Below are 12497 nucleotides of genomic sequence, written 5' to 3'. Positions count from 1 at the left end.
TATGAAGGGGAAGATTTCTCTCAAAGAACTTTACTTTTATGCTATGAGGTGTTGGCATAGTAGACAAATTGGATTCTAGTTACGAGGAGCACACTTGATAGAGCCAATATATTTGCAGGTAGTAGATATGCATTGGAAAATAAAATTCCTCTTGAGACATGGTTACCACACATGTGCCAAGCACCCCAAGGTGCAAAGTAGATTACAGTATAGTCAAAAAAATTTCAAAGTCATCATCATTATGCAGTTTCTAGATTGTTATTTTAATCCCAAATTCTACAACCCTATGATCCGTTATTGTAAAAATGATTCTAGTATGTATATTAATCCATGTAAAACATCTAGTTAAGCCTTTTATTCTTATTAAAGAGTTTCACGCCAAGGAATTTTTTTCCCCTACTAATTATTTGTGCTTTTTAACTACAAATAATTGGTAGAGTTTTTTTCCCACACATACCCCAAATCTAGAGTAGGGCTTGATGGTAAGGTTTTAGGTGAGTCCTAGTGATATCGAGTCTATGTATATTATAGTATTATATCATCTATCAAGTGTTGTAGAATTTTGTTGTGTCTAGAGGTCATGTTTTGATTGTGAAATTTCTACTTATTTATGCTATGTCTATTTAATGTTTGATGTAAAAAGTGTTGTCTCTAAGAGTTATAAGGGGTATAAGTACTTCATTTTACACCTCAAATCCTAAAATTTATATCAAGAAAAACTTTGAGGGTGGAAAATATATGTAAGACCCCTATTGAGTCATTTATCTTATTTTCCAAAAAAGATGACAAAATGATTAGCTAAAAATTGGTCAAAAAATTAAAATTGGAGAAAATTAAAATCTCTCCAAGTGGAAAAATTATGAAAAAAATATTAGAAATTAATAAGGACCTTTCCCAAAAAAGAATCAAGTCAAAAAATGAGTAAGGTCACATTTCCAAGGAAAAAAATTCCCACAAAAATCCGATGGGCGAAAAGTAATTATTTCCTCAAGAGAAATTGAATTTTTCGTTATTTTGAATAAGGGAATTTCGAGAATTATTTTTTTTAAGATTTCCAGTGGTTCAAAAACACCTAGAAGTGAAACTTGGTCCATCTAGTTGAACAATCAAGCAATTCAATTTCTCTGGATATCTGTGCAATAGTAATCAAGGGACCAAATTATTTTGACAAGGATCAAGCCATGGATCAAGGGAACTAGACATTTTTTCCACTTGGAGGGGTCTTATGCTCTCATTTCTTCTATATAAGGATTTACTTTGCCTCATTTATATCAATGAAAAATAAAAAGAAAACATTATTGAGCTTTAAGTCAAGATTTTTTGGCTTATTCCCTGATGGGGGTGCGGAGCCGGCAACACATGGTTGTGTCACCACATGACTAAATCCAAATGTTTGAGGTGGGGGGGTATGGGCCTCTCGATCCTTTTAGGAATTAATAGCCATAGGGAGTGGTACAATGGGGTGGGTGGTTAAGCGTGCGATAAGCAGGGAGTGGTACAATGGGGTGGGTGGTTAAGCGTGCGATAAGCATTCTTAAGAATGTTGTCGAGGGTGGCAGGGTGAAATACAACAGAGCTACCATGATCCTGGGTATTCGCATCTGTGATTGTATTTGCATCTGGAGGAAGGTGACAGACTGGTGGTCAGAAAGGCATGGTGAGATGGTAAACCTGTTTTCTATGGAAGAGAGCTCTGACTGAGTTTTTGGGAGGGTGTCAGGTGCAGGGAAGAGGGGGGGTTCCATTTCTTTTGGAGCTCCATTATCAGGTGTATTTGGTGAATTCGGGTACAAAGAGTCTCTACTTTAGCTCTAATGGGTAATAGGTAGTGTAGCCGTGGGATAGGACGGTGGTGGCCGATGGAACAACCTTTGTTCTTTACACAGTAGTAGCCGACCTACCCTTGTGGCATCTTAGTTCATCAGCAACAGAAAAGTAGGAGGGAATGTTACCGAGTTTGGTTTGTCGAATTCTGCGGGTGGAAGCTCTTCAAATTTCTATTCTAATTTGGTAATAATCTGATTAACTCTAGAGGACAGCATTTTCCCAGACAAATATCGGAAGATGGTGACATTCGGTGGATTGTGTTCTAGGTAATTTTCGTTTGGTGTGAGTGCAGGCCGGTGGGGTAAAATTTGGAGCTGGAAGCTTTGTGAAATTTCCCATCTAGGTCGGCAGGCATGAAGACCTTATCACATAATGCTTCCTCCTCTGTTCCTCTTGCTACTAAGGAATTGCCCGCATAAGCGTTGCTTTTGGCTCTGCCTCGTCATGGTGGAAAAACAATTGGGAGCTCGCGGTAAGGTTCTAGTGGGTCATGAGGTGGTAGAGGTGGAGGAAAATTGGGGGTCTACTAAGGGGGAGGCGTTAGGAGATGTGGAAAATAGAGGATGAGCCAGAGGACATGGAGAAAATTCACGGATAGAGGAGATAGGGTGGTGGACATTGAGGTGGAGTGAAAAGTGGTTTGAGAGAATCTAAAGTTCAAGAAGAGCAAGTCCACCACCAATGTTGTGAGGAAAGCTTTTGAGATCTCATTGTTAATCTAATGAATCTAATTGATTCTTATGAACGCATCAGGAGAGAAGAACATGTGCTGCAGATGGTAACCTTGGAGCAGATCACTACTTCCAGAGTCAACTCAGGGAGCATGTAGTTGTGGTGTGGAGAGGTCAGAATTTTCTCTCAGAGAAATTTGGAAAGCTGGAGACCTAGATGGTTCATTTTGAATGGCATGTCCACTGCGATTTCGACCCTTCATCGCCTCCTAGAACTACACCAGACTACCCTGCATCCATTACTTCTAGTTGCTAGTATGCTTTCTGGAGTATTTTTGGTTTTAGTTGTGTTCTGGTGCCTATGGCCTAATCAATTATGGTTTCTGCCTTTAGAGGCCCTTTTCTATTTTTCTCATATGGTGAACTTTTTGGCCATCAAACCGAGTTAGGGTGAGACCACCTATTTTAGCGACACCTATATGTACTCCTTTCTCCGAAATTAATAGAAGATTGACTTACAACCAAATATTTTTTTTGGTCTTTAATATTCGTTTTGGAATTAATAAAGAAGTCTTTGTGATTTACTCATGGTGGTGTTCCTATTCTGTTTCTTGTGGTAATATTTTTCTAAATCATGTTCTTCATGCTCTACTAAATTAATTTTTTATAATTTATTATTTCGTTAGCTAGTTGTTGGATTAAATATTTGCATATGTATTTTGCATTAGTTACTGGGTTTTGTTGTCACTGCGAAAAACACCCTCCAAAATATTTCCTATACTTGAATTTTTGAGCCTACTGTGGATCTTGTGATTAAAATTTCCGTAGTCACTTTTATCTATGATTATTATTTGATCTCGCTTATTGGATTGTAATTGTTGAGGTCACTTTCTCACACATGCTTAGTCCGGAACAAGTTCATGAGCACATTATTTTAAACAAACATGAATAATCATAGCATGGTCCATCAATACTGTGTTTGTGTCATGTCCAATCCACGTCGATAGTCAGTGTGCATTGACAATGACAGTTTCTCACTTTTAACTACTCTTGTAGTTCTAGTTCTATGAGTTTTGCAAGATGTTTCTTTCGCGCACCTTTGTTTTCATAAGTATTGTTTTCATGTTTTTGGATGTTTCTTTCACTTTCTTTCACTCCCATTAGTGTCATTTTCATGATATCTTTGCTCTGTCATGTGTTTCTTTCATTTTCGTTCACTTATTGTAAGTGTCATTCACACTTTACCAATTTTCATCTTCTAACATGTTAAGAGTCACATAATGTATATAAGCTTATTTTGGTGGTTTCAAGAGTTTATCTTTGTGTAAATGAGTTAATATTACCATGTAAACACTTGTCACACTCATTTCTAGAGTCTTAAGCATTGTCACACAAGTGTTGCCATGGTCTTCCCAAAGTGTATACTTAGTGTTGTACTTGTCAAAAGTTGTCGCAAAGGTTGTCACATTGAGGGAAGTATGTGTTCATGTGTTCCGAGTGATCTATTTTATGTTTTAAATCACTCTAAGTGTGTGATCATAGTAAAATATTATCATTGTTAACATCAACTTCACTGATCCCATACTTAGTAAAATTTCAGAAAACTTCCAGCAACTAAGCCTCATCTGGCATCCCTGAACTGGGCATTGCACAGTCCCAACCCTCAAGACGCAACCCTGCCACTTAACACTACATAATGCATAGTTATTTCCTCCTTGGACTGCACACTATGTAGTTTCAGTGCTCAATTCCAGACCTTGGCCTCCAAAATTAGGCAATTCATCCACCCAGCCTGGGCCCAACTGCGCATTGTGTAGTATCTGAGCTCAAGCCCAATCCTTGAGCTCATGAACCATGCAACTACACAATCACCAGGTCTCCTGTTCCTTCTAGAACTGTGCAGTTGGCTGAATTAGTGCAAAACCCCTCTACCCAGCTCACTAAGTCCCAAAACTACATAATCTTCCCATTCAAACTATCCTGACCTACACATTTCACATTATCAAGGCTCAATCTTGACCCTTGACTACCTAAGCTGAACATTTTCGCAATCACTGAGCCTCTCCCTCACCCTGCCACCTAGTTTGAGTTCAGTCAGTGGATCATCATGCAACTTAGACTAGGGATTTATCAGGCTGATGGTGTCTTTTCCTGAGTGGATTGCAGATGCAGGTACTTTATCATGCTATGGAAAGATGATGAAGAAGGATATGGAGAAGGAGGACATACTAGAAGACATCTAAGTAGTTGAGGAAATAAGATGATCGTCAAACAAGAATACAAAGGGACACTGAACTATAATAGAAGATGGAAGATCAAGACCACATTCAAGAATCCTTATCTTCAAGTCATAAGGAGGAGGAAGGAAAAGAACATGCACCATATTTTCAAGAATATACAAAGAAAGAAACAACATAACATGACTTGGCAGTTCCATGTCATCAGTGTCATGTCATGTCATGAGCCATCTGTGCCACATAATTTCTGGACTATGTAATCCTATATTGTAAAATGTAATGTGAAGTGGAAGTCCAAGAGTCATATATGTAATGTGAAGAGTTGTGTGGGAAGTCGAGAAGTCATGAGAAGTCAAATAGTCGTGACGGTAGTCCAAGAGTCATAGGGGAGCTGAAGGATCACCCCATTTGTTTATATATACACCCTCATTATTCATGGAAAAGACTTTTTACTTTGGTTTCTCCCATAGGGCATCAAAGAGACAAAGTTAGTGCTTTTGTGGAGGAAGTCATGGCTACAATGCCCCATTATTGGCGCTAGTGATACTAGTTGTATTCATGTATCTTGAGACTTTTACTTAATACTTGACGCCTGATGGTTGACACGTTTTCATGCAAGGATTGTGAATATTTGTAAAAATTTTCTGTGATTATTTATGATTCATGTTTACTTTGACCTGTACTAAATTAGTTGAATTATTTCAGTTGTTTTATTTCTTTTCTAATTGAATATGTGTTGTAATGGTTGTAACAATCACCACATCTATGTGGACTATTCTTCTTGATGTTAGGCAGTTACCTTTTCACTTGTGTGTGCCTCTAATAAGGTGGTTCTATCCCTCTCTTATAGGCACACCTTTCCTCCCACCACAGTATAAGAACCTAGATACACCTACAACCGAACATTCACCAGGCACACTTACTTTTTACAAAGCCATATATATGCTTCTCTCTCTTTCTGACCGTTAAAGCCAAGGAAAATCTATAGGAAAATATGGCAACTAGGCTGATATTTTGGATGAGGCTCCTACTCCAAATGGTGTGAGGTCTAATTGGGACTTCACATCGAGGATATCCCTTAATTGATGGATTTCCAACATTGTCAACAAATGGCGCTAAAAGGAGGGCTAGATGACATTTTGTGCTCGTTAAGTATGTTTTGAACCTATAATTTGAAATGGTTTATCTTCAAATCATACTCCTAGGGTGTTTTTCTAACCTGTCCCCTGGTATACTTTCAATCCCCGATGAGCCTCTTTATTACTTATCTCAATTGAAGTTTGATGATAAGGATGGAACATCCATATACAAGCACATTTATAATTTTCTTGAATTTTTTGAATATTATGAAATCAATGATGAATATTTTACTTGTGTTGATTTCTTCCTCACACTTGAAGATCCTGTTAGCTGATGGTGTCATACCTTAGCATCTTCTTCCATCCATTATTTTCATCATTTACTCAGGAGATTTATCAAGCCTTTGATAGGTATGATTACCAGGATGTTCTTAAAAGAATTAAGCAATTAAGAATGAAGCCTAATGAATTAGTGGAGGATTTATATGATCGAGTCCTTCACCTTTGTGGTGAATTTCCTAAAGAAAATATCGATTGGGATTTGTTGAAACAAAAGTTTCAGCATTTGGTTCATATCTCTTTGTACAATGAACTTGAATGCCCTGATGTTTCTACTTCCCCAACTCTTATGAATCAAGAGACACCTCGAATTTCAGAGGAGGAACCTATGAATTCTTTTGTTCCTTGTCCTCCTCTTCTAGTATGAATGTGGGTGCCTCCTTGCGATGATAATAAAGTTTGGAAATCCACAAATCAAATTCCTAATCCATCTCTTCCTATGGCTCCCACTTTTCATGATTCATATCTAATGGAAGAAACCCCAAAATGGCTCCTGGAGCCTAAGGTGAAGACTAATCCTTTCATTCCTAAAGATAACATTCACACTCTTAACATCAATCTTGAATCTGGTTCCATTGAAAGTGTTACTTCTTCAAGGGATATATGTCATTCTCTATCATTTTCATGTTATGACTTTGTGTATCATGATCTTCTTGATCAATTTTCTACGCCAACTAGCTCTTCATGATCTCTTGATTTAGAGTTGTTGGTTCAAATTGCGATCAGATACAAGGAATTCATAGTACACTGGTAGAGGAGGAGGAAAGCAAAGAGACTCTTGATCTCTCTTCCCTTTTTAAAAGTCCCCCATTTCAAGATAATGTGCTTCCATTCTTGGATGATTTTCAATCTTCTAATCTCAGTAGTGAATCAAATGTAATCAATTCTTCCATGAATCCGTAGCCTTGGGAAACAATCATTTTGATGGGGATATTTTTTTGATGTAAGCGATGACGAATGCCCAAGTGAGCCAATTCATCTTTTTGTTTCTCATGAAGATTTTAATTTATATCTAGAATCTCCTGCGATTAAATACTATGTTCTTAGTGAAACTTATCTTCCTCTCACTATTCCTTGTTATCTACTATTGGTGATGTATCTATATGTAATAAAGATGATGGGTGCTTTTCAAGTTCTCCATTTGATGAGCTAAATTCCCAATTAAGACAAGGTAGTGAGGTTATCCATGACATGAAGGAAAATAGTTGAATGATTAAGTATTCTTTCCATCCCTCATAATCTCTTGTTTTGCATGAAGACAACTCCTCAAATTAGCCTGCTCACGAAATTTATCTGATTCATACATCTCCGGATTTTCGATTAGAAGAATATTTTAATTTGAGTAATCTAGTTGTTGAAGTTGCAAAATCTAGTCAAATCAGTTACAGAGATGGCTGCAATGTTATTATTAGTGGTCCTATTGAGATAAGAGAAGGAAACTATCCTCACTCCATGCATCATCTGATTCAATATATAGGATGCTATTTTACAATCCTTGAATATTTCGGGACTTGTGACGAAGTTGAGGCACTTCAAATTTTGTTGATGGTTATGTCAGGATCTCGCAACTCTAGTAAACCCTTGAACTAAGTTTGATATGCTTTCTCACAAAAAATCCTTCTCTTTGCATGTTTCACTCTATGTAAATTTATTTTTGAAATATGTTTGGTATTTCAGATGTAATCTTTCGAACTTTTGAAATTTAGTTTATGATTGGATTCAAGATTTTATTTCACATTATACATCTCCATGCAAGGATCTTGTACTTAACTCGAGTGTGTAATACGTTTCTCTCATAGAGCCATGGAATTTCGAGGTTGATCATTTCAAATCCTATCTTTGGTGGAAGGAAGCATGCCTATCGGATTCATTTCTTAATAGTCATCTCCTAGTTTCTCTTGCAAATGTTATATTGCAAGTATTTCCATTCATTGCACCTGAAATCCTATTGAGTGATAATGAATGCAGGAGTTATTGCGCGAATCAAATTCTTCCTTGCTCACTAGGTATTTATTGATCTCATGTGTCTGTTGTGATGGCATTCCTTTTAAATTATTTCAACGATTATGACGTGTGTACAATTTTTCTCCAGTTACAAGAAAATGGTTTTTCACATTCTTCATGCGAGTAAGTTGATTCTATTGTTTAGAGAATGTGTAGAGTCGTTCAAATTGGTTTAGCTTCGTTGATTACAAACTATGAATTTGATGCCTTAATTAGCCCATCTAATCATGATTTTGTCTCTGATGATTGTCATTCAACTTACAATTTTTCCATCAGCACATGCAATGATAGTTGTTTTACATCCTTTTATATTTATGGTTTAACATCTCACCATCTGAGTACTTGTCACTTGCTGATGGTTATGCCAAGTCCTCACTGTCGTGACATGCCTGCTAAATATGATCAGATATATTTTCCCTCTCAAGATTCTCATCGTAATCTCATGTCTCTAATTGCAAATTCATGTTTTCAAATATTTAAGGGATTTCAAAAGGATTATCATGAATTTTATGATCCAGTCACTTAATGGTTGGACGAATCTTACTTGGCAAGCCACATTGTAAATAACAAGTTTTGATCTTTCCTTGTGCCTGCTAAGGATTTTGGTGTAGATGAGGACACATTCACAAGAATATTCAGAGGTTTGTTCAATGATGGTTTTCATCGAAAATATAAGAAAATGAGCTTGTTAGAAGTAGTTGATATGGCCTATTTTTTTCTCACATGTAAGACCTTCAAATCAGTGTGCAAGTTATTCAAGTTTTTATCTTTTCTGTTTCACATTGCTTTATGTTAGTTTTAATTGGTTATATCTTTGTGTATGCAGGTTGAGAGAAGCTATGGTGGCTACACTGGAAATTTCATTATACATGACCCCGACCTTCTAGATGTTTAGGTTAGGAGTAGGATTAGTTTCTTTCTAATTTCCCCTCTCTTGAACTCATTTTGCACTTATTCTCCTTAATATTTATTGTGTTTTCTTACTTTTTTCTTGCATCATGTTTTGGTTTAGATTCTTTTTTCTTGTATTTTGGTTTTTCTTCCTTGATGTGTCATGTGAATGAGAATTTTTGTGGAGGGTGTCCCATTTGGGCTCAAAAGATAATGTGGCCATTAAAATGGGGCTTTGTGACAATGCAACATTTGGCTAACTCTCTATCCTTCTTACTTGGCTTGGTTACACCTTTTTGTCGATGATGTTCCGATGGAAAATATGATTCTTGCATTAGGAAATCCTTGTGTCGAATCATGATCTCCATGTCTAGTATGGAAACCTCATGCCTATAATCGGGTCTTTATGTTTTATTGTTTTTAGGCATATCCAATCAAGTAGAGAAGGATAAGGGGAAAATATAAACAAGAAAACCAAAATCAAAGGTATTATATATGCTTCTTTGAAGGGAAAAACTCTTCTGCAAAAGAGGAGAAAGAATTTTTGTGCAGAGAGGTGAAACAAGAAACTTTGTTGGGGTACTCTCTAGGCTTGTTGGCAGCGGAGCAATGTTTGTGTTCTTGTAGTGACTCTGTTGGGGTAATTTCTAGGCCTCCTAATAGTGGAGCAACACCAAACATGAAAACCTAAAGCTTGCGAACTTCATTACCTTATCCTGATTCGGAACATTGTGTGATCGTTGATATTATGTTTATATTTAATTGAGTAAGGGAATGAAGGGGAATATGTTCAAACACAAGGTAAGTGGGGAAGCCATGGTAATATAAATCATGAATCAATACTCCCTGAAGAAATAAATAATGAACAAAAGAATTCAACAAGGTAGAGAAGTTGGAGTTCTACTAGTGTGTCTCCAAGTGTTGTCGTTGCGACAAACACCCTCCAAAATTTTTCTTATACTTCAATTTTGGAGCCTATCGTGGATCATGATATCAACATTTCGGTTGTCACTTCTAGATATGATTATTATTTAAGCTCCCTTATTGGATTGTAAGTGTTGAAGTCACTATATCACATCTGCTCAGTTCGCAAGAAGTTCCTGAGCGCATTCTTTTACACAAGATTTAAGAAGCATAGCACGATCTATCAATATTTTTCCTGTGTGATTTCTAAATCCACATTGATACTCAATGCACACTAACAACAACAATTTCTCACTTCTAGTTGCTTTTGTACGTCTATGTCGGTGATTTTTGCAAGTTGTTGCTTTCATGCAATTTTTTTTTTCGAGAGTATAATTTTCATGTTTTTGGCTATTTCTTTTGCTTGCTTTCACTCTAATTAGTGTCATTTTCATGTTATCTTGACTCCAACATGTGTTTCTTTCACTTTCATTCAAATATCGCAAGTTTCATATGTGTCGCATAATGTATATAATATTGTTTTGGTGGTTTCAAGAGGTGATCTTTGTGTATATGAGTTTTTATTACCATGTAGATATCTGTTGCACTTAGGAAGTGTATCTTTAGTGTCGTACTCATCATAAGTTATCACATTGAGGGAAGTATGTGTTCATGTGTTATAGATGATCTATATTGTGTCATCAATCACTATAAGTGTGTGATCACAATCAAGTTTTATCACTTTTCACATCAGCTTCAACAATCCTACACTTAGTTAAATTTAAGAAAATTTCTAGCAACTTAGCCTCATCGAGACTCCCTAAACTATGCATTATGAAGTCCCAGCCCTCAAGTTGCAACCCTGCCTCTCGACATTGCATAATGCATAGTTATTTCCACCTAGGACTATGCACTACACAGTTTCAGTGCTCAAGTTCAGACCTTAGCCTCCAAAATTATGCAATTCAACCACCCAGCCTGGCCCCAACTCTACATTGCACAGTCTCTAAGCTCAAGTCCAACCCTTTAGCTCCTAAAATTTGTAATTGTGCAATCACCATGTCTTCCCTCCTTCCAGAACTATGCACTTGGATGAATCAGTTTGAAACCCCCCAGCTAGGCTCCCTGAGTACCAAAACTACGCAATTTCCTTGCCCATTCCAGCCTAAACTACGCATTGCACGGTATCAAAGCTTAAGCCTGACCCTTGAGTTCCTAATCTTGGAAATTGCGCAATCATTGAGCATCTCCCTCAAAATTCCACTTGGTTTTAGCTTAGTTAGTGGATCATCATGCAACAACTTAGACTACTGGTTTATCATACTGATGTCATCTTGTCATGAGTGGATTGCAGATGCTGGTACTTTATCATGCCATGGAAAGATGATGAAGAAGGAGATGTAGAAGGAGGACATGCTAGAAGACATATAAGGAGCTAAGGAAATAATATGGTCATCAGGCAGGAAGACAAAGGAACACTGGACTATAACAGAATATGGAAGATCAAGACTAAATTCAAGACTCCTTATCTTCAAGTCATAAGGAGGAGGAAGGAAAAGAACATGCACCATATTTTCAAGGAGACACAAATAAAGCAACAACAAAATGTGACTTGACATTGTCATGTCATCATGTAGTCCATGTCATCAGTGTCATGTCATGTCATGTCATGTCATGAGCCATCATGTGGCACATCATCTACAGACTATGTAATTTTATATTGGAAAATTTGATGTGTAAGTGGAAGTCTAAGAGTCATCTATGTAATGTGAAGAGTCATGTAGGAAGTCGAGATGTCATGAGAAGTAAAACAATCATGAGGATAGTACACCTTCATTGTTCATGCAAAAGACTTTTCACCTTGGCTTCTCCCATAAGGCATGAGAGAGATAGAGTTATAACTTTTGGGGAGCAATTCATGGCTCCAATGCTCCATTATTGGAGCTAATTATGCTCGTTGTATTCATGTATCTTGGGAATTTTACTTAATTCTTAAAGCTTGATGGGCGACACATTTTCATGCATGGTTTGTGAATATTTGTAAGACTATTCTTTGAAAATTTACGATTCAGTTTACTTTAACCTGTATTAAAGTAGTTAAACTATTTCGATTATTTTAGTGCTTATCTAATTGAAGATGTGTTGTAATGTTTGTAACAATCGTTGCATCTATGTGGAATTTTCCCCTTGATGTTAGGTGATTATCTTTTCGCTTGTGTGTGCCTCTACTATGGTGTTACTATTAGCCCTCTCTTAGAAGCTCACCTTTCCTCCCTCCACATTAGAAGAACTTGGATACACCTAAAACCAAACATTCACTAGGAACACTTACTCTCTTTTAAAAAAGACACATATACGCTTCTCTCTTTTTCCGACGGTTAAAGCCAAGGAAAATCTATAAGAAAATATGGCAACTGGGTCAATATTCCGGATGGGGCTCCTATTCCAAATGGCATGAGGTCTAATTGGGACTTCACATTTGGGAGACCCCCTTGCTTGATGGATTTCCAGCACCAACAACAGGTTTAGAGAAGCATTTTAAATCA

Source organism: Pinus tabuliformis, chromosome 3_1 (assembly GCF_031772625.1).
Source record: "Pinus tabuliformis cultivar Carrire ecotype Pingquan chromosome 3_1, CPIR1, whole genome shotgun sequence".
Classification (NCBI taxonomy): domain Eukaryota; kingdom Viridiplantae; phylum Streptophyta; class Pinopsida; order Pinales; family Pinaceae; genus Pinus; species Pinus tabuliformis.
Note: the sequence above shows the minus strand (reverse complement) of the source record.